Here is a 23,455-nt window from a genome sequence, read left to right as displayed (position 1 = left end):
TGTTTCAATGGTTGAAGAACATTTTTTTTTAAAAGAATACTGTGTGGTATGTAAAAATTATACAAAATTACATGAACTCTTAGTGTTTATAAATAAAATTTTATTGGCACACAGCCATGATCCTTTGCTTTAGTATTGTCTGTGGCTGTTTTCACACTGCAAAGCCGGGTTGAGTAGTTGCCAAGGAGAAAGCCTCTTCCTCCGCAAGCTATGTATATTTTAAAATATGTTACACTAAGTCATATTATATTATATTTATTGCATTTTTCTATATTGTTTCATGTATCTTCTATTTGCAAATTACAAATAGACAATAATAAATTATATCTATTGTTAATAACATCAATTATATTATTTTTATATCATAAATGTAAAACCTATTATACTTTTATTACTTATAATATATAATTTATTTATACTTTATAAAGTATATGATACTAAATATACATGTATTATATTTGTATATATACACACATATATGTAACATATAATATATATACACAAGTATATATATATATATACAATTAAATATATAATTACATATGTATATAATTATATATATTTTGAAACTATACAGTCCATGGAATTCTCCAGACAGGAGTATTGGAGTGGGTAGCCTTTCCCTTCTCCAGGGATATATGTATATAAATATATATAGGCTTTGTATATCTGCATCAGGCTTTCAGAGTAGTGCAGTACTAAAGAATGTGCCTGCCAACGCAATAGACACAAGACATGTAGTTTCAATCCCTGGGTCGGGAAGATTCCCTGGAGTAGGAACTGGCAAACTGCTTCAGTGTTTTTGCCTGGAAAATTCCATGGTCAGAGAAGCCTGGCAGGCTACGATCTATGGGGTGGCAAAGAGTTGAACAGAACTGAGGACACAGACAGGCACACATATCTGTGTTATGCAGTATATATAATATTTTTGCTGTTTAGTCACTATGTTGTGTCCCCATGGACTCTAGCCCACCAGGCTCTCCTGTCCATGGGATTCTCCAGGCAAGGATACTGGAGTGGGTTGCTGTTTTCTTCTCCAGGGGATCTTCTTCACCCACGGATCAAACTTGCTTCTCTGGCAAGTTTGACAGGAAGGTTGAATGACAAGAGGGTTCTTTACCACTGACCAACCATGGAAGCCAATAAAATTTTTATAAATATACAAAAATATTATAGCATATAAGTAACATACCATGTATAGATATATAACACATTTTACATTTCATATACATTTTAATATATTATACAGATATATCTATTACTTATAAATTTATAAGTAATATAGTTATATATAATATAGTTATACATATAATATAATATAGTTATATATAATATACATTATATATATATTTATAATGGAGGGAAAGGCTCATGTAGGCAGAAGTACTTAGGATCCATAAAAACCTTGTTACAGCTCTGTTTGTAACAAGATTTTAAGTGACTGTAATATGGCCATAACATATTCTATTCAATCAATTCTCTATTATTGGACATTTGGGAGTTTTCACAGTTGTGGCTGAAATTAAAATAGTAAGTTGAACATGCTTCAGTGTAAGTTGCTGAATATAACCACATTTACTTTTTTGGAACTCTCGCACACTTTGTCTTCTAAAAGTATCCATTGCAAAGACCCTGAATATATTATGGGCACTGTGCCTGCTGCATGTCAAAAATAAAAAGTGGCCCTGGTTGTAAAGGAATCTTTAAATTCTCACTGTGAGTGAATAGTCAGAGTTTACATTTTGGACTTTCATGGTGGGACTTTGGATAAACATTCTCATGTTTCCTTTTTATTTTCAAAAACCATCAATTCTCAGGTGATCCACACAAGTCACCTTTAATTCTCAGGTGAAAATTGCTCAGTCGTGTCTGATTCTTTGTAAGTACATGGACTGTAGCCTGCCAGGCTCCTCTGTCCATGGGATTCTCCAGGCAAGCATACTGGAGTGGGTTGCCATTCCTTTCTCCAGGGGATCGTCCCAAATCAGGGATCGAACCCAGATCTCCTGCATTGCAGGTGGATTCTTTACTGCCTGAGCCGTTGGAGAAGTCCACAAAAACTGGCGTGTGTAGCCTATCCCTTCTCCAGGCCATCTTCCTGACCCAGGGATTGGACAGGGGTTTCCTGCATTGCAGGTGGATTCTTTACCAGATGAACTACCAGGGAAGCCAATGATTCATTATAATTAAGAAAAAGTAGACATGAGCTTTCTAAGACGTAAGTTCTCGTGCTGCCCCATTGGTTTGAGGGTGGTGTTTCTGCTGTGTGCCCAGGAGGTGCACAGCACACACACACATACACGCTTTGTGTTTTTGGTACTTTTCTTTCGACCTAGAATGTTGCTACTTACCCTTGCAGTCCCAACCAGAATGTCTTGTTATAAGGATACCCAGTTCAATGCATGCTAAGACACTTCAGTTGTGTTCAACACTTTTGTGACCTCATGGACTGTAGCCTGCCAGGCTCCTCTGTCCATGGAACTTTCAGACTGGTTGCCATTTTCTTCTTCCCTGGATCTTCCTGACCCAGGGATCCAACCAGTGTCTCCTGCATTGGCAGGTGGATTCTTTATCAAATGAGCCACTAAAGTGTTTTGCCTAATGATTTCAACCTTATGATGATTTTGTTTTCACGTGGGTATGTTGATTTTAGAAGGAAACCCTGAACAGAAGGTAACTTCAGAAATAAATACTTTGCTGACAAAAGCCTGAGTTCTGCTCTGGGTCAGGTTGGCAGCCAAAGACAGGTTGAAAACAAATTAGCACTTCCAAAAAATGGGCCAAAGAACTAAACAGACATTTCTCCACAGAAGACATACAGATGGCTAACAAACACATGAAAATGTGCTCAACATCACTCATTATCAGAGAAATGCAAATCAAAACCACAATGAGGTACCATTTCACGCCAGTCAGAATGGCTGCTATCCAAAAGTCTACAAGCAATAAATGCTGGAGAGGGTGTGGAGAAAAGGGAACCTTCTTACACTGTTGGTGGGAATGCAAACTAGTACAGCCATTATGGAGAACAGTGTGGAGATTCCTTAAAAAACTGGAAATAGAACTGCCTTATGACCCAGCAATCCCACTACTGGGCATACACACCGAGGAAACCAGAATTGAAAGAGACACGTGTATCCCAGTGTTCATCGCAGCACTGTTTATAATAGCCAGGACATGGAAGCAACCTAGATGCCCATCAGCAGACGAATGGATAAGAAAGCTGTGGTACATATACAAAATGGAGTATTACTCAGCCATTAAAAAGAATACATTTGAATCAGTTCTAATGAGGTGGATGAAACTGGAGCCGATTATTTCACAGAGCGAAGTAAGCCAGAAAGATAAACACCAATGCAGTATGCTAACACATATATATGGAATTTAGAAAGATGGTAATGATAACCCTGTATGCGAGACAGCAAAAGAGAGACAGATGTATAGAACAGTCTTTTGGACTCTGCGGGAGAGGGAGAGGGTAGGATGATTTGGGAGAATGGCATTGAAACATGTATAATATCATATACAAAACGAATCGCCAGTCTAGGTTCAATGCATGATACAGGATGCTTGGGGTTGGTGTCCTGGGATGACCCAGAGGAATGGGATTGGGAGGGAGGCGGGCGAGGGGTTCAGAACGGGGGACACGTGTACATCCGTGGTGGATTCATGTTGATGTATGGCAAAACCAATACAATATTGTAAAGTAATTAGCCTCCAATTAAAATAAATAAATTTATATTAAAAAAACAAATTAGCACTTCCTTCCCTCTTTCCTTTTTTTTCTTGCTTTCCTCTCCATTAAAAACAATCTTGAAATAATTTGTTTCACATAAAAGTTATAAAAATAGTGCAGAGGTCCTGTGTACCCTTTACCCAGCTACCCCCAGTGATAACATCTTACGTAATCATAGTTCTTATGATATAATAATTCTTATTTCACTGTTGTTTAAACACACTCATTTATTTTTGGACTTTAGTTCTACGAGATTTTGTTACATTTACAGATTTGTGTATCTGCCATCACAATCAGGATAGAAAACTCTTCTTTCACCTCAAGGAAACTCTATTGAATGAATTAGTAAAATAGTAAATTAATGTATGGATAAGGCCTCATTTCCTGGATCATTGGAAAACTTGATTTAGTGATATCATAGCCTGAATGAGCACTTCATGACAGAGCACATTTTTGAGGATGATACCAACCCAGTAATGAAAATCAATACCTGAATAAGGACAATTACTACTTCACGCAGCAGACCTGGTACTCCGTGCCAGTTCTCAGTCAAATCAACTTAATTAACAAAAAAAGGTAGTTGTTATGGCAACAATGCTACTAATCTGTCTCAGCAAATACTCAGTGTAATTGACCTGTTGCTAGGCAACAGCCAATAGGTTGGATGACAGATGCTGACAAATTTCATCTGGTGCAGATGTTGCTATTCAGTCACAAATTAGGCCTCTGGTCAAGGAGAGGTTTCCCAGACAGCATCATCCAGATATGGATATAATATTCCAAAAGACCGACTATGGATGTGATACGCAGAAGGAACCCGAACCCATATTATGTTATAGGCTAAAAGTCTAGCAAAGTAGGTATTATGGAAATTAAGACCAGGATGTGCATGCTTACTAAGTCCTCTTAAAAATAATATCATTATTTTAGATTTTTGTAAGCTTGCTCAATCTCTGATTAGTCTCACCTGTATCTGTTGGTGTAAAAATAAAATATACACTTATCAATATATACCTCTGAAATGTAAAATAAATCTTTGGAAGTGAGACCCATAGAATCATGTCATTCAACAATTTCATACCCTGGGATAGCTGTCCCCACTCTCTCTCTCCCCCCTGTACTCTCATTCACGAGTGCCTATCATTTTCTATTTTAAAAATTTAAATAAAAATTATTTGCTTTCATTTGGGGAAACCAATGAATGATTTCCCAGATCCCTAAATAAGAGACATAGTTCTTATTGTCTGCCTCCTTTAAGCTGTAAATATGTGATATATTCAAATGAGTGCCAAAGGACATACAAGAGTCAGAATTCTTTTAAAAAACAATGCCCTGCCCTTTGACCCATCCATAGCACACGAAACTTCAGAGGTGGGCCCACTTGCTGGCTGAGCTGGTGCCTGATGGTGGTACTGAGAGTCTGACTTTGGGGGAAGCTGCGTTTTATAGCTATGGCATCGTGGCAAACACACGAGGCTCAGAAGATGAGGGTCAAGCTCAACTCTGATGCTCTCTGCTGCAAGGCCATGGGTGAATCACTTCTTCCTCTGGCTTCTGGGGTTCCAATAAGTCCTCCCCAACCCCTTGGGGCTAACCATATGGTTCTGCTGAGGCATCTTGTGTCACTGGCCACAGGGGACTTAGTGGAAGAATTTGGCGTTACATCCTACACCATCCTGTCCCCCACCCCTTAGAGCAAGGAGGGTGAAGGACACCTGCCCGACAAGTAGACAATGTTATGGACACAGCTGAAGGTGCCTATGGCAAGGCCAGTATGATAGCTGTGCCAATATCACTGCTATTGTTATTGCAGTTACTATTATTACTGTTACTGTTGTTCTTCTCAGAACTCTGCTTGGAGGATGAAAACTGCGTCTTTGATTCACAAAGTGAGAAGTCTAGACAGTACTGTAATTAAGTCAGAGGAGGAGGGGAAGAGAAAGTGAAGGAAGAGTGAAGAGGAGAATAAGAAGAGAAAGGGAGGGAGGGAAAAAAGAGAGAAGAAGAAGGAGGGAGGGGGAGGAAGGGAAACTTGTTGGGAGTGTAATTCAGATACATTGGAAACATACATCAAAGTGTCCTCTTCTGATAGTGTACACTCCGGCTATTTGTCCAGTATTTGAATATATATTTAGTTTCTTTGCAGCAGTTCAATGCCATCCACTAAAAATTATTGCATAAGGGGAAGCTAATTTGGGAGGAGCAATTTTCTCAGAACTGATTGCAGAAACAGCCATACAATTATCTCAACAGAGCACTTAGAACGGTGCTGAAAGGGCCGTGCCTTCTGATTTACCCACGTCTCCTGCATCATGGCTTAATTTCCTGCATCCAATCACTCCCTGAATGAGACAGACTGAGGGTTCACCTCCCGAAAATGACCACCAATCAGGGAATGCCCGAGGGGTCTAAAACTCTCTCCCGCTTTGCCCTTAAATCCTCCCCTCTCTCAGCAGACTGATTTATGAAGCAGGTGCCCCCACGGTGGAAACCTGATGTCACCCATCTGCCTTCACGTGAAAGGAGGCTTTAGCCAAACTCTCTTACTTCTTTGAGATCCAACTGATCAGTATTTCAGATGGAAAACGTTTGCAGGCGTACTTTGTAAAATGCCATACAAATATAAGATGGGACTAGAAGTCTACAGTAGAAATAGCTAGAGCAATATTTGGACATGCTCTTCTTTGTCTTGAACTTGAAGAAAAAGGTGCGCACATATACGTTCCAGGAACTGGGTTTAGGCTGGGAGTGGGTGCTCAGGACTCTAGCTGCTGGGATTTTAGTGCCAGCCTGGTGAGTGACTAGCTGGGAGACTCTGGGCACGACGCTTAATTTCCCTAAACTTCAGTTTACTCTTTTGTAAACTGAGGAAGTTCGCAGGGCTTCCTCTACAAGGTCAAGGCAAAGATTCAAGGCTTCCATCTGGGCAAAGTGCCTGGACATAGCTTCCATCCCCAAAATGTTGGCCTTTATTATTATTAATATCACTGTGCTCTCCTGACAAAAATCCCATGAGGTTGGCATACCCCACCTTCTCCCTGATGAGGAAAATGAGGCTGAAGAGGTAAACTAGCTTGCCCAGTGTCACCCCTGATAAGGGAAGGCGGGGGCCCAAACTAGGGCTGCTTCCAAGGCCCACCTTCCATCCAGGCAGCTTAATGAGGGTTTCAGCTTCACGCTTCTCTCCCCTTGATTAGGTGTTAAATATTTACCATCTTGCCTTTCTTCTTCTCTACCCTCTTTAAAAACGGTTTAATTAAAATCATTCATTGCGCTCATGATAAAAATATGTAAATGTGATGATTTTTGTGAAATGAATCTATTGTTTCCCTTTCATTCCCAAAGGACTGTGGATAGAGAGGATAGAGAGTTAGGGCTTCCAATGAATTTGAACAAGCATTTGATAATACATCGTATAACCGATTTCAAGGTCTGGTGGCCACAGGACCCAGCAATTCATGTGTTGTGAAGCACAGCTGGATTGCCAGGCCAGGGGCTGGGGGTGCAGCAGGAACATCGCTTCCATGTTTATAGGAAAATAGAGCTGAAGGAACCCATGTGCACTTCCCAGCTTCTGCCTGGGCTGGTCCACCCACGCTCACCTGCCTGAAGGTAAGCTGGGTGGCTTTGCCTCGTTTCTCTCGGAGTCCACGGCCACTGATCAGCCACTGATCTGGCCCTTCCTTCATACTCCCACCTGCCTCGTGGTCCTGCCTGGTGGGTGCCCTGAAGATGACTCAATGCTCTTCTTTTGTTCCTTAAGCACCTGATCTATGTCATGTTCTGGGGGTTCAAGCCCTTGCATTCAACACATATTTGTCCTCTGAGAGTCCCTGAGCCTGGCAGTGGGCTAGGCACGTGCCCCCTTTCTTAAGATTTCAAGCAAGCTAGCAATGGTCATGTGGACTTCAGAACTGCTGCTCTAATTTGGGTCAGGGGAAGGACAGTCTCGTATTCAAGTAGTCTTGAAATTTTTCTGCTCCTTGCAAATCTTAAAAAAAAAAGCCCCCTTCCCAAGTTTACTCCCCAGTCTAGCTTGACTGATTTGGGAGCCTTTAATAGTTTCCTGGGGCTTCCCAAGTATCTTGCTGATAAAGAAAGTGCCTGCCAAGGCAGGAGACACAGATACGATTCCGGGGTCAGGAAGATTCCCTGGTGTAGGAACCCACCCCAGTATTCTTGTCTGGAAAATCCCATGGATAAAGGAACCTGGTGGGCTACAGTCTAAGGGGTCACAAAGAGTTAGACAGGACTGAGAGACTGAGCTTGCGTGCAGGCAGTAGTTCCCTGCCCTCTGCTAATAGATAGGAAAGATCACCACCACAAATATTGAATGGCTTAGCACAGTGTAGTGTATTTCTCATTTACAGGTTAGGAGTAGGGATTGGGCAATAGGTGGAGAAACTGCTTGCTGTCACTACTCAGGAATTTAGACTTATTCTCTAGTCTCTCAATTAACAAGGATGGTGTGGAAAGCTTTTTCTTTTTTGAAAGAAAAATGAAAATTCACTTTCTTTAATTTTTAGTTGTTAACTTTTCAAGAAAATTATTTCATATTGGTGTATTGTTGATTAACAATGTTGTGTTAGTTTTGAATAAGTATCTATTCTTTTTCAAATTTTTTTCCCATTTAAATTATTACAGGATATTGAGCAGAGTTCACTGTATTATACAGTAGGTCCTTGTTGATGCTGCTAGTGATAAAGAACCAATCTGCCAAAGCAGGAGACATAAAGAGACTAGGGTTTGATACCTAGTCTCAAACCCTTCCTGGGTCGGGAAGATCTCCCTGGAAGAGGGCATGGCAACCCACTCCAGTATTCTTGCCTGGAGAATCCCATGGACAGAGGAGCCTGGAGGGCTACAGTCCATGGGATCAACAGAGTTGGATACAACTAAAGTGACTTAGCATAGCACTTTCTTTTTCAAATTATTTTCCCATTATGTTATTATAGAATATTGAGCAGAGTTACTTGTGTTATACAGTAGGTTCTTATTGATGATCTGTTTTCAATATAGCCGTGTGTACGTGTCAATCCCAAACTCCCAGCCTATTCCTTCCCCTGGTAATCCTAAGTTTGTTCTCTAAGTCTGTGAGTCTGTTTCTGTTTTGTAAATACAAAGAATCATGAGAGACCACTACAAGCAACTATACGTCAATAAAATGGACAACATGGAAAACATGGACACATTCTCGGACGAGTGCCATCTCCCAAGACTGAATGAGGCAGAAATAGAAAATAAGAACAGACCAGTCGCAAGTACTGATATTGAAACTGTGGGAAGCTCTTATGGGCCTGGAGGCAGGGCAAACTTCTGCTCTGAGTCCAGGGCTCAACCCCATGGCTGCCTTGCAGGGGAACTGGGAAAGTGGAGTCCAGTCCTGTCCTCGAGAGGAAGGGGAGCTTAAAGGCTACCATGAGGGCCACGCCGGTGTCCCTTGGGTCCCCTTACCGCATGAAGTCCTTGAGGACAGGGATGACAGCCCTGAATTGCATGAGCTGAGCACCTTGTGCAATGCCTGGTGCTGCTGTGTGAGTGGTGAACACTCCTTGGGGGAAAAATGAGCAAGGGAATCAGTGATTGAACAGTGGAAGCCTGGATATAATGGTCAAAACCATGGATCCAACCTCCCACCATTGGGTTCTAGTAGATGATTTAGTCTGTTTTGCTGCGTTGGACAATGCAGAAGGGGATTGTAGAGTAACTTGGACATCTCCCTATCTTTCTGGTACTTTTCAACATTTCTGTTGAAACTTCTGTCATCTTGCACCCCTCTTCTCTAGACAAAAGTTTCGTGGGGAGAGGTTCAGCCCCTTTCGGAAATGTTCCTGTTATGGTATCAATTCCTCTGTCTGATTCATCCCAGTTTCTTCCAACTGCGCCAATGTTATATTTCTTTCCGCATTCACAGAGATGACATGAAGCCATATCTTGCACCCTGTGTACCAAACTGCTTCTAGGAAATATCTTGTTTCGGACATCTGAATGTTGTCCTTGATACAGAAATAGATTTTTTTTTTAAATGTATAAAAACTTTTTGCATCTTAAAAAATTCAGGCATTCAAGAGCATTCACTTTGTGAACCCATGGACTATAACCCACCAGGCTCCTCTGTCCATGGAATTCTCCAGCAAGAATAATGAAGTGGATTGCCATTCCCTTCTCTGGGGATCTTCCCAAGCCAGGGATCAAACCTGGGTCTCCTGTACTGCAGGCAAATTCTTTATAGTGTGAGCCACAAGGGAAGCCATATATACATACATACATACATATATATATACACATATATATGTAAATGTGTATACACACTTGCATCTGGTAAAACAATGATTCCAAATACCCCCTTTTTCCCAAATAGAAGATGCAAATAAAAAATTTCAGTCAACTTGAAAATGCAAACTTTTAGAAATGAAGATGAAATAGTCAAACTTCTACTTACATTTATTTCATTCATTTATTTAAACATGCATATTTAAAACAGCTAAAAAAAAACACAGCACTTACATTAATACTATGAATGAAATAAATCTTACAAATAAATAAACATAGCCTACTTGGCATTTAGCAATCACTTTATCAATTTGCATGTTTTTTTGGCTTAATTTGTTTGTTTGGAATTTTACAAAATCAAGACTTTTTTAAAGATAGTGCATCAATAGTACTTACTTTAGCTGTTCAGCTCAAGAATTATCCCCTTGAGAATTCTTGAAGAAAATGAATATTTTAAGAATCTTTTTCCTCAAGAATTCCTCTCTACTCCCCCTAATTTTAAGAAACACAACTTTTTGAGTAATGAAAGCAATCATTTAAAAAACTTGAGAATTCCTGATTTCTATTTATACTGTGAACATGATTTTCAAAAAGAGAAGCTTACAGATCTGTAATAATTGTAGTTAAAAATACCTCTTCAGCTTCGGAACATTCAGAGTAATTTTAAGAGATTATTGACCACACTGGTAAGGAGCAGAAAGAACTCCTTTGGGGGAGTTAAACCAGGTTAGAACATGGGGAAAATATCTAAAAATTGGCTTAAACTAATTTTTTGTCCTGCCCTAAATAATTGAGAGGTCTTTCTATGTAACTGAAAACCCACATTTGGACCAATGGCTTCTTTCCTAAGGATCATTTTTTTGGGGGGAATGCATCACTTTATACTCCAGTACATAGAAGAGAGACAGAGTTTTCTGCCCCAAATGTTGATGGGCTGTGAGGGTGGAAACTGACCTGAGGGTCGCTTTAACATCTTTCCTCTTCCTCCTACCAACACTTTCAATCTGCTGAATATGGGGTAAAGGAGGAAGTGCAGGAGTCAGTGATTTTTAATTCTTTAGACAAGACACTCTCGTTGGAACCATGTTGCCTAATAGACATCTAATGTGAGACACACACGCAAAGTTGTAAGCTGTCAAGTAGCTCTTGAAAAAGGTAAAAAGGAAACAGGTCAGATTAATTTTAGTAATGTATTTATTGAGCACAAAGCATTATAATTTTTACATGAAGTCAACATGAAAAGCTTTTGTGAGATGTTTTCGTTTCACTTTTTGGTAATAAGTCTTAGAAATCTAGTGTGGATTTTACACTTACAGCACTCTCAATTTGGACCCACAATGTTGCAAAACTTGATAGACATCTGTGGTTGCACGCATGCGTAGTTGCTTCAGTCGTGTCCAATTCTTTAGGACACCATGGACCATAGCCCACTGGGCTCCTCTGTCCCCGGGATTTCCCACGCAAGAATACTGGAGTGGGTTGCCATGCCCTCTTCCAGGGGACCTTCCAGGGATTGAGCCTATGTCTCCTACATCTCCTGCATTGCAGGTAGATTCTTTACAGCTGAGCCACAGGGGAAGCTCAGCATCTGTGGTTAGTGTCTACTATACTGGAGAGTACAGTTATGGAGATAAGAATATATGTATATTTGTTTTATTTCTTACAAGAGTAAGAGTATAGCATATATATATGTATATATATTTACATATATTACTTTGTCTATTTCTATATTTATTATTATATGTATACTCTGTATATGAATATATATTCTATATATAAGAATATATTCTATACATATTTTTATATCGATTTCAATATATGTTTTATATGTATCTATTCATATAGATATACATATAAGAAGAAATAGTTTAAGAATATATATTCTTGTATCTACTTTTATATATATTTTACATATAGCTATTCTTTTTTTCTTTAACTTCTATGCAGAGTACATCATGTGAAATGCTGGACTGGAAGAAGCACAAGCTGGAATTAAGATTGCCGGGAGAAATATCAGTAACCTCAGATATGCAGATGACTCCACCCATATAGCAGAAAGTGAAGAAGAGCTAAGCCTGTTGATGAAAGTGAAAGAAGAGAGTGAAAAAGTTGGCCTAAAACTCAGCATTTAGAAAACTTAAGATCAGGGCATCTGGTCCCATCATTTCATGGCAAATAGATGGGCAAACAATGGAAACAGTGAGAGACTTTACTCTTTGGGCTCCAAAATCACTGCAGATGGTGACTGCAGCCATGAAAATAAAAGATACTTGCTTTGGGAAAAGCTATGACCAACCTAGACAGCATATTAAAAAGCAGAGACATGACTTTGCTGACAAAGGTCCATCTAGTCAAAGCTATGTTTTTTCCAGGAGTCATATGTGGATGTGAGAGTTGGACTACAAAGAAATGTGGGAGCCAAAGAATTGATGTTTTTGAACTGTGATGTTGGAGAAGACTCTTGAGAGTCCCTTTGACAGCAAGGAGATCAAACCAGTCAATCCTAAAGGAAATCAGTACTGAATATTCATTGGAAGGACTGATGCTGAAGCTTAAGCTGCAGTACTTTGCCCACCTGATGTGAAGAGCCAACTCACTGGAAAAGACCTGATGCTGCGAAAGATTGAGGGCAGAAGGAGAAGGGGGCAGCAGAGAATGAGATGGTGAGATAGCATCACCAACTCAATGGATATGAATTTGAGCAAACGCCAGGAGATGTTAAAGGACAGGGGACCCTGGCATACTGCAGTCCATGGGGTTGCAAAGAGTTGGATACAACCTAGCAACTGAACAATAACAACCTGGAAATACTTGAAAATACACACACACAGAGTTGTTTTTCTTTCCAGCATAGAGAAATCAATTTACCAAGTAATTAAGTACATGCTTTTAAGGGATGAGTTGAGGGAAGTGGGGCATTCATTTATTTCCAGGCAGTTCTATCCCAGATACATGAATGTCATTGCAGAAGTAAAACTTTCATCAATTTGGATCCTACTCTTGCCATTTTCCCTGACCCTGGACTACAGCAAGCTGGTTTCAGGTCCTTTATATGTGGAATTTGTATCATTCCTTTTTGCCTGATGCCCTGGGCTCGAGGTCCAAGGATTATAAAGAGCTCATTCTTTGAAGTTTGTTATTCTGCTCTCTTAAAGGCTTCAAGTCTTAAATTTTTTAAAAAAAATGCAGGATGGAATTCAAGTTTTCTTTGTTAGACATTCAAGAGAAAACATTACTCCACTTGATGTTGACTACCTGAAACAATGCTTAGTAATGATAATAAAACTGTCATTTATTGAAAACCTATGCCACACTTCGTTTTTCCAAGGTACTTTTAAGTACCTATTTCATTTAATCCTCATAAGCACGTCATGAGAGTGAAAATACCTGATTCATAGATGGTGAAATGTGCCTGAAGTAAAGTCTTTTGTTCAAGAATTCAGAGCTGATAAGCCATACATAAAAAATTAAACACAAGCTTTTGTTTTCTAGTTCAGGTTCCATAGTATGACTCCAAGGCTTATGGGTTTGCACTGTTTAGAGAATTTCTTCCAAGTAGCATTACTGAAATTTTATATGTTGCAGAACATTTGTCCCTAAAGTGAAAATAACCATGTTAATCCTGACTCTGTTTTTTTATCACTTATTCTATGACTTTGGAAAAATCATATAGTTGACTTCTGCTTCCTCCTCTGAAAATGCAGTAGTGAAGCCCTCCTCAAGTGGAGATTCATGCAGATTTGTCATCGAAGTATGCTAGAGCATTAATTAAAACCATGAACACTAAAAGTAACCTATTTATTAGTAGTGCAATGATGTAAATAAAATAAAAAATGTGTTGAATGTTACAGCAAAAATATTAGATATATAGGCATTTAAAGTCAAGTTTTCAAAGAATATTAAATGACTGGAATCTGGATGCAATGTTAAGGAAACTTTATTAAAAAAAACAATCTATACCATATGATCCTAATGTCGTAATTCATAGAGGCATGCATAAACAGTTAGGAAAAAAAGCAGTCCTGCCAAGAATCACACTTATTGTGGTTATCCTTGGGTCATAAATTACAAGCGGTTTTTTTTTTTTTTTAATAGAGTGCACTTCTATATGTTCCAAAATTTCTATGATGATCACATGCTCATTTATCTTCCTTAATAAGAAAAAAACAATATTTTAAGTGGGATCTCTAGTCATGAGGAAAATTTCACTTTTAATGAAGATCATTTGACTCATCAAATAAAGTTTTCTACCTCCTACACTTAACGAACTATTTTAAATCTCCTCTTTCTTTAGACACCTACTGTTCCTATTAATTCTGATACGCTATTAGTCCTCATTATAACAACCCTGAGGGACTGGAGGAACAAGTGCATTTTCTAGCGGGCGAGACGCGAGGTCACAAGAAATGTAAGAAAAATTGGAGACGTTCTAGCTCCCTCCTGACCTAAGTGGTTTTTTCCCTAAGTAACGGTCTGTGAGTTACCTTGTATATATCACAACAGTCTGGGCAGTTGATCTTCTATGTAATGATGATGTCTTGCTTTAGTCAGAGATGTCTATGTGTTCCACAGGGAGGATTTATATGTCTGATAAGACGTAAAGACTCTCTAAAGAAGAGACAGCCTCAGCTATATTTTCCCACGAAATTCCAGGGGTGATGAAAGGAATCCTGGAAGATGTGGATCTGGTTCTTTCCCTGCTGTTAAGTTGCTAAGTTGTGTCCAACTCTTTTGCCATCTCATGGACTGTAGTCTGTCAAGCTCCTCTATCCATGGGATTTCCCAGGCAAGAATAATGGAGTGTATTGTCCTTTTCTTCTCCAGGGGACCTTCCTGACCCAAAGATTGAACCCATGTCTCCTGCATTGGTAGGTGGATTCATTACCACTGTGCCACCAGGGAAGCCTCTTTCGTTCGCTGCTAGTCACTAAACATCCTCAAGACCCTAGTCTATAGAAGACTCTGATTTCTCCTCTCAAAATCAGGCAGGTGAAATGAAACTTCTACTAACACTTTGCATTAGCAAGGGGACCATAGCTATTAGAAATATATGCTGGTTTCTGCCATCTCTAAGACTATTGGGAAACTCTGCCCCAAAATCCCCAATGAAATATAATATGAATTTGCTTAAATGGGAACACAGTGTGATGTCTGTAAGGAGTCCAGGGTGGAATAGAAAAGGATGTGAAATCAAGAACAAGGATAAGATAGAACACTTGTTTGGAGTTTGAGATTCATTGTAACTTGATCGTTCTTTCTTTTGGGTGAGTGTGTTTCAGTTTAAATGAATAATTGAATTGAAAAAAAATATATATTCCTAAAAGTGACGCCTCTCGTGTTTCTATAGAAATAGTCAATCAACGAGAGTGCATGATGTACTGGGTGAACACTGCCTGTTAAGTTGAAATGATAGGGTTCAAGGTCTGTCTTTTCCACACAAGCTGCAGGGGGGCCTATGTCAAGTTCCTTCAACTCTCCAAACCTCAGCTTCCTCTCCTGGGAGAAGAGATGCATTTTTTTTCTTTCTCTCACAGTGTTATGATGAGTGGATACAACTGCAAAAACAATGGATGATGACTATTAGAGTCTAGTTAACAGATGACTCTTTCTATTTGATATAGGGAAAGGTCACATTCTTTGAACACAGACAAGAGTTTTCAAAGTGCTCTTACGTGTGCTTTCTCATTTACAGTCATAAACAGAGTTGTTCGTGGTGATAATGTAGGAAACTGTGGACTGTTTCAGCCTTCAAGTCTTATCTGTGAGTCCCAGGGGGCCGTCTTTTGGGTGTTTCCTAACTTTTCCTTGCCGGATGTGGAGTACACCAAATAACAAGTTCAGATCTGCACTTTCTCTTCATTTTTTTTCTTTCTTTTCCTTCTTCTTCTTAGGCACTTGATCCCAACTGCAGATGCCTAGAGGAACTTAGAAATTCTTTTCATGTCTTAGAAAAGTTTTTTTTTTTTTTTTTGGGGGGGTACTTTATAGTCCAACATGAAATAAAAAAAAAAGGTCCTTTTATGAAAGCTATCCATCAAATGTCAAGGATAATAATCAATTTTCTGTCACAATGAACTGATAAAAGCTTTCAGTAATAATGTCATGGGGGGAAGAATTTGTGTTGGAACTCGAAACGCACAGCCCTGATATCAAACGAATTCATAAAAGCTCAGTGCTCCTGTAGCCCTCGGAGGCATGACAAAATACAATTTCTCATCCACAGGATATGGAATAATTCCCCTTTTTTTATTTTTACACTGAGAGGAGCAAAAGGAAATCTGAATTTCAAAAAAAAAAAATATTGCACAATCCCGCTTTTGCAGGGGAACATTAGTGATCATTTTGGCCGCTGATATCAGAAACGGTTCTGGTGATTTCTCTCACATCATGCAAATGGCCGCATAATGCCTGCTCGTCTTGGAATGTAAAATCAAATCAGCATTCTAATGCTACAAGCCGGTGATGAGCTTGGGAATAAATATGCAGGAGCGCATAAAAAAAATCAAGGCAATCAAGAGGAGCCAGCGTCCTTGCTCGGACTATAAATCTTTGTCTATTTCAATCGTAGGGCTGGCCGAATCAGTGTAAAATTCCAGCAGGGATGTCATCAATTTCTGTTAACCTCTCTATTCCTCTTTGTGTTGGCTCTGGGGTGATGGATTGGTTTTGTCACTTCTGCTCCGTTCACAGTATGTTAACATGGAAGGGTGCAGGCAGGTTATGAGGAAAGGTTATTGCTGTCCCAGCCTTGACCCTCCCTGCCTCTCTTCTGCGGGATCACAGGTCCCTTTTCTGTCTGGAGAACACAGGATCTCCTTTGGGTTCCTGGGTGCTCAGCTCAAAGACTGCACGTTGACTGGTCCAGTGCTGAATCAAACTAAGACTAACCCTAACCCTTTTGAAGTGAAAATAGCCCTGTTGATTGATCTTCTGAAGGAACAGCTGGCAGTGTATTAAGATAAGAGAAGGAATGGGTTAGGAACCTGGGCTCCAAACAGAAGTCGGGCTCTGAGTTACTGCATGACCTGAGATATAGCTGTGTCTCTCCTGGTGTCACTTTCAAAACTGTTACTGGTTTTTCCAGCCAGAATGCTATCATTCTTTCCAACAATTCTAATGGATGGAAGTCTCTGTCTCACACAGAGGTTCATGGTAATACATTATCACACTTGGCTTGAACAAATATGTAAACATGGACCAATAAGGCCAGTTGTTGCTGTTCAGTCACTAAGTTGGGTCTGACTGTTTCCGACCTCATGGACTGCAGCATGCCAGACTTCCCTGTCTTCCACTATCTCCCAGAGCTTGCTCAAACTCATGTCCATTGAATCAGTGATGCCATCCAACCATCTCATTCTCTGTCACCCCCTTCTTCTCCTGCCCTCAGTCTTTCTCAGTAGTTAACTTTATATTCTCACAGCATTCATAGTCTGTGACTTCAAGGTTGCAGAACCAAGTATTTTTGATGTAGCTGCTGTTGGTATTAACACAGAGCTTATACCTGTGCTGTGCAATACTGCAGTCCCTGGTCACATGTGGTTATTTCCATTTTAAAGTCATTAACATGAAATCAAATGAGAAACTTCAGTTCTTCTTTTCACTAGCCACATTGCAAAGTGCGTAATGGTCATCAGTGACTCATGGATACTCTATTGGACAGCTCAGATATTCAACATTTCCATCATCATAGAAAATTCCATGGGACAGAGCTGGCTTAGACTGCATTTATCTAAATGGGTCTATGCTTTTCAAAGTATTCACCAGGGGAAGCCAGATACTTATTTCAATAAGGTTGCCATTGTTGAAACATGGGAGCTTAGTTACACAGCTATTAATCAAAGATGAGACATGTTCATAAGGTAATGGCTTGCTTGGAAATTGACTCTAAAGGAATTCCAAAGACATTTCAAGCTTGCTTTGAGTGATGGCAAAGTTATTGAAATACGTATGATAGAAAGAACCTGTGGGCATTTGTTTCAGACGTATCTGAATTCCAACACAAATCTGACACATCCTACTGCCAAGACTTTGGGAAGTTCACTGAAACTTCTAAGCCTCAGTTTTCTCATGAGTGATAGATAAAATGATAATATCTTATTCATAAGTTTTTTTTTTCTCCTGAAGTTTAAAAGAGATAACATTGTAAAGAAGTCTAAAATAGTGCATCGAACAGAGTGGGAGCTTAACACATTTTTACTCATGTGATGTGAAAATTTCTATAGGCCCCATTTTCGAAAGAATTTGCATTACAAGGGTAGGCGCAATGGTAATCTTTAATCAGCAGAACATAGAGCGAAGTGCCAATCCAACTATCCTTCTTTTGGTAGTGGTTGTGTGGCTACGCGGGTGTAGAAGGGCCTAGAGGAGCTATCCCAATCTGAAGGTCAGGAAGAATGGCAGGGAGGAGATACCCCTCATCCAAGGTAAGGAGCAGTGGCTGTGCTTTGCTGGAGCAGCCGTGAAGAGATACCCCACATCCAATGTAAGAGAAACCCAAGTAAGATGGTAGGTGTTGCAAGAGGGCATCAGAGGGCAGACACACTGAAACCATACTCACAGAAAACTAGTCAATCTAATCACACTAGGACCACAGCCTTGTCTAACTCAATGAAACCAAGCCATGCCCACAGGGCAACCCAAGATGGGCGGGTCATGGTGGAGAGGCCTGACAGAATGTGGTCCACTGGAGAAAGGAATGGCAAACCACTTCAGTATTCTTGCCTTGAGAACCCCATGAACAGTATGAAAAGGAAAAATGATAGGATACTGAAAGAGGAACTCCCTAGGTCAGTAGGTGCCCAATATGCTACTGGAGATCAGTGGAGAAATAACTCCAGAAAGAATAAAGGGATGAAGCCAAAGCCAAAACAATACCTAACTGTGGATGTGACTGGTGATAGAAGCAAGATCCAATGCTGTAAAGAGCAATATTGCATAGGAACCTGGAATGTCAGGTCCATGAGTCAAGACAAATTGGAAGTGGTCAAACAAGAGACGGCAAGAGTGAACATCGACATTCTAGGAATCAGCAAACTAAAATGGACTGGAATGGGTGAATTTAACTCAGATGACCATTATATCTACTACTGCGGGCAGGAATCCCTCAGAAGAAATGGAGTAGCCATCATGGTCAACAGAAGAGTCCGAAATGCAGTACTTGGATGCAGTCTCAAAAACGACAGAATGATTTCTGTTCGTCTCCAAGGCAAACCATTCAATATCACAGTAATCCAAGTCTATGCCCCAACCAGTAACTCTGAAGAAGCTGAAGTTGAATGGTTTTATGAAGACCTACAAGACCTTTTAGAACTAACACCTCAAAAAGATGTCCTTTTCATTCTAGGGGACTGGAATGCAAAAGTAGGAAGTCAAGAAACACCTGGAGTAACAGGCAAATTTGGCCTTGGAATGAGGAATGAAGCAGGGCAAAGACTAATAGAGTTTTGCCGAGAAAATGCACCGGTGATAGCAACAACACAAGAGAAGACTCTACACATGGATGTCACCAGATGGTCAACACTGAAATCAGACTGATTATATCCTTTGCAGCCAAAGATGGAGAAGCTCTATACAGTCAGCAAAAACAAGACCAGGAGCTGACTGTGGCTCAGATCATGAACTCCTTATTACCAAATTCAGACTGAAATTGAAGAAAGTAGGGAAAACCACTAGACCATTCAGGTATGACCTAAATCAAATCCCTTATGATTATACAGTGGAAGTGAGAAATAGATTTAAGGGCCTAGATCCAATAGATAGAGTGCCTGATGAACTATGGAATGAGGTTTGTGACATTGTACAGGAGACAGGGATCAAGACCATCCCCTTGGAAAAGAAATGCAAAAAAGCAAAGTGGCTGTCTGGGGAGGTCTTACAAATGGCTGTGAAAAGAAGAGAGGCGAAAAGCAAAGGAGAAAAGGAAAGATATAAGCATCTGAATGCAGAGTTCCAGAGAATAGCAAGAAGAGATAAGAAAGCCTTCTTCAGCGATCAATGCAGAGAAATAGAGGAAAAGAACAGAATGGGAAAGACTAGAGATCTCTTCAAGAAAATTAGAGATACCGAGGGAACATTTCATGCAAAGATGGGCTTGATAAAGGACAGAAATGGTATGGACCTAACAGAAGCAGAAGATATTCAGAAGAGGTGGCAAGAATACACAGAAGAACTGTACAAAAAAGATCTTTATGACCCAGATAAGCGTGATGGTGTGATTACTCATCGAGAGCCAGACATCCTGGAATGTGAAGTAAACTGGGCCTTGGAAAGCATCACTACAAACAAGGCTAGTAGAGGTGATAGAATTCCAGTTGAGCTGTTTTAAATCCTGAAAGATGAAGCTGTGAAAGTGCTACACTCAATATGCCAGCAAATTTGGAAAACTCAGCAGTGGCCACTGGACTGGAAAAGGTCAGTTTTCATTCCAATCCCAAAGAAAGGCAATGCCAAAGAATGCTCAAACTACTGCACAATTGCACTCATCTCACACGCTAGTATAAGTAATGCTCAAAATTCTCCAAGCCAGGCTTCAGCAATACATGAACCGTGAACTCCCTGATGTTCAAGCTGGTTTTAGAAAAGGAAAGGAACCAGAGATCAAGTTGCCAACATTCGCTGGATCCTGGAAAAAGCAAGAGAGTTCCAGAAAAACATCCATTTCTGCTTTATTGACTATGCCAAAGCCTTTGACTGTGTGGATCACAAGAAACTGTGGAAAATTCTGAAAGAGATGGGAATACCAGACCACCTAACCTGCCTCTTGAGAAATCTGTATGCAGGTCAGGAAGCAACAGTTAGAACTGGACATGGAACAACAGACTGGTTCCAAATAGGAAAAGGAGTACATCAAGGCTGTATATTGTCACCCTGCTTATTTAACTTCTATGCAGAGTACATCATGAGAAATGCTGGACTGGAAGAAACACAAGCTGGAATCAAGATTGCCGGGAGAAATATCAATAACCTCAGATATGCAGATGACTCCACCCTTATGGCAGAAAGTGAAGAGGAACTAAAAAGCCTCTTGATGAAAGTGAAAGTGGAGAGTGAAAATGTTGGCTTAAAGCTCAACATTCAGAAAACGAAGATCATGGCATCTGGTCCCATCACTCCATGGGAAATAGATGGAGAAACAGTGGAAACAGTGTCAGACTTTATTGTTTTTGGGCTTCAAAATCACTGCAGATGGTGATTGCAGCCATGAAATTAAAAGACGCTTACTCCTTGGAAGAAAAGTTATGACCAACCTAGATAGCATATTCAAAAGCGGAGACATTACTTTGCCGACTAAGGTCCGTCTAGTCAAGGCTGTGGTTTTTCCTGTGGTCATGTACGGATGTGAGAGTTGGACTGTGAAGAAGGCTGAGCACCGAAGAATTGACGCTTTTGAACTGTGGTGTTGGAGAAGACTCTTGAGAGTCCCTTGGACTGCAAGCAGATCCAACTAGTCCGTTCTGAAGGAGATAAGCCCTGGGATTTCTTTGGAAGGAATGATGCTAAAGCTGAAACTCTAGTACTCTGGCCACCTCATGTGAAGAGTTGACTCATTGGAAAAGACTCTGATGCTGGGAGGGATTGGGGGCAGGAGGAGAAGGGGACAACAGAGGATGAGATGGCTGGATGGCATCACAGACTCGATGGACATGAATCTGAGTGAACTCCGGGAGTTGGTGATGGACAGGGAGGCCTGGCGTGCTGTGATTCATGGGGTCACCAAGAGTCGGACACGACTGAGCGACTGAACTGAACTGTGATTTCTTTATTTTGAAGTGAGCTAGTGCAGGTTGGTCATCTCCTGGTTCACCTTCCATCCCGTCTCCGGAAGCTCAAGTCTTCCTCGACTACTAGGATCACCAGTTGCATAACTAACTCTCCAAGAAATGTAAGATCAGCCATAGCTTCAGCAGGACATGCATCAGAGTCAGTCCCAGGGCGTTATTAGTGGAGTAGCAGTCCCCACGCTTGGGATCTCATGAGGGTGCATCAGACAAATGGTCCATGTCCCCAAGTCAGTATTAGCACCCTTTATTGCCAAGGAGAACTAGAGCCACATGTGCAAAGTGTGTGCTTCTTAGCAAATCCCTCTGCTTTTAAGGGTCTTGATTTTCCACTCTGGTCTCTGCACTTGGAGCCTGTTCAGTGGCTCAGTATCCATGCTAGCTACCTCTCCACCCCCAGAGCCAATATGAACTCTCCAGGGTGGCTGGGGTGGGACATTCTGGAAAACTTGAAGCCTAGAAACCTAGTTTGATTCATAGAGTCAGAGCATTTCCACCTCTGGGTAATATGGTCAGGTTGTTTGTATCTCAAACCACAGATCTTTGCCTTGTGTGTGGCAAGGGCTCTGTAAATGTAAATATCTGATATACATTAATCAAAGGTGAATGAATCTTGGATATTAATATTATTATAGAACAGGTTAAGATATTACCGATGTCCAGAAGACTAGTGTGCTTCATAAAATGGCAGCATTATTTTAATAGCTATTGAAGACTCATAGATTAATTAATATATATGTTAACTTACTGGTTGCCCTATTACTTTGTTCTAAGATTTAAGGCTAGTGGAATAAACAGGATTAAAAGCAAGTAAATAAAACAGAAAAAAAGGGAAAATGGTGCACATATCAATGCACATTAGAGATAATAATGTCTAATATCTAAGATTAAAAATGCTTCCATAACAGCAACATTATACTGAAGTTCTGCTGCTGCTACTGCTAAGTCGCTTCAGTCGTGTCCGACTCTGTGCGACCCCATAGACAGCAGCCCACCAGACTCCCCTGTCCCTGGGATTCTCCAGGCAAGAACACAGGAGTGGGTTGCCATTTCCTTCTCCAGTGCATGAAAGTGAAAAGTGAAAGGGAAGTCGCTCAGTTGTGTCCAACTCTTAGCGACCCCATGGACTGCAGCCTACCAGGCTCCTGCGTCCATGGGATTTGCCACAGGTCAATGGGATTTCCCTGTCTTATTTTTAAAGTTCACAACTTACTTGGCTTTTAAAGCCAACCAATGCTCAAAGGCGTTGTTGTTGATGTTCTTTAGTCACCAAGTCGTGTCCATCTCTTTTGTGACCCCATGGACTGTAGCCCACCAGGCTCCTGTCCGTAGGATTTCCCAGCAAGAATACGGGAGTGGGTTGCCATTTCTTTCTCCATTGGATCTTCCTGTCCCCGGGACCTAAGCCGTGTCTCCTGCATGGACAGGCAGATTCTTTACCACTGCACCACCAAAGAAGCCCCTTGAGAAGGTTACTATGGTTAATTTTATATGTCAACTTGGCTTTGCTGAAGGATACCCAGATGTCTGGTAGACCAATTTATATGTGTGTCTGTGAGAGTGTCTCTGGAAGAGATTAGCATTTGAATCGGTAGAAAGATTAAAGAAGATTGCCCTCCCTAATGGCAATAACAAAAACAATGGCAACAGTCATCATCCAATTCCTTGA

The sequence above is a fragment of the Capra hircus genome, chromosome 21, assembly GCF_001704415.2.
Source record: "Capra hircus breed San Clemente chromosome 21, ASM170441v1, whole genome shotgun sequence".
In the NCBI taxonomy this organism is placed as follows: domain Eukaryota; kingdom Metazoa; phylum Chordata; class Mammalia; order Artiodactyla; family Bovidae; genus Capra; species Capra hircus.
This window is presented reverse-complemented; position numbering follows the sequence as displayed.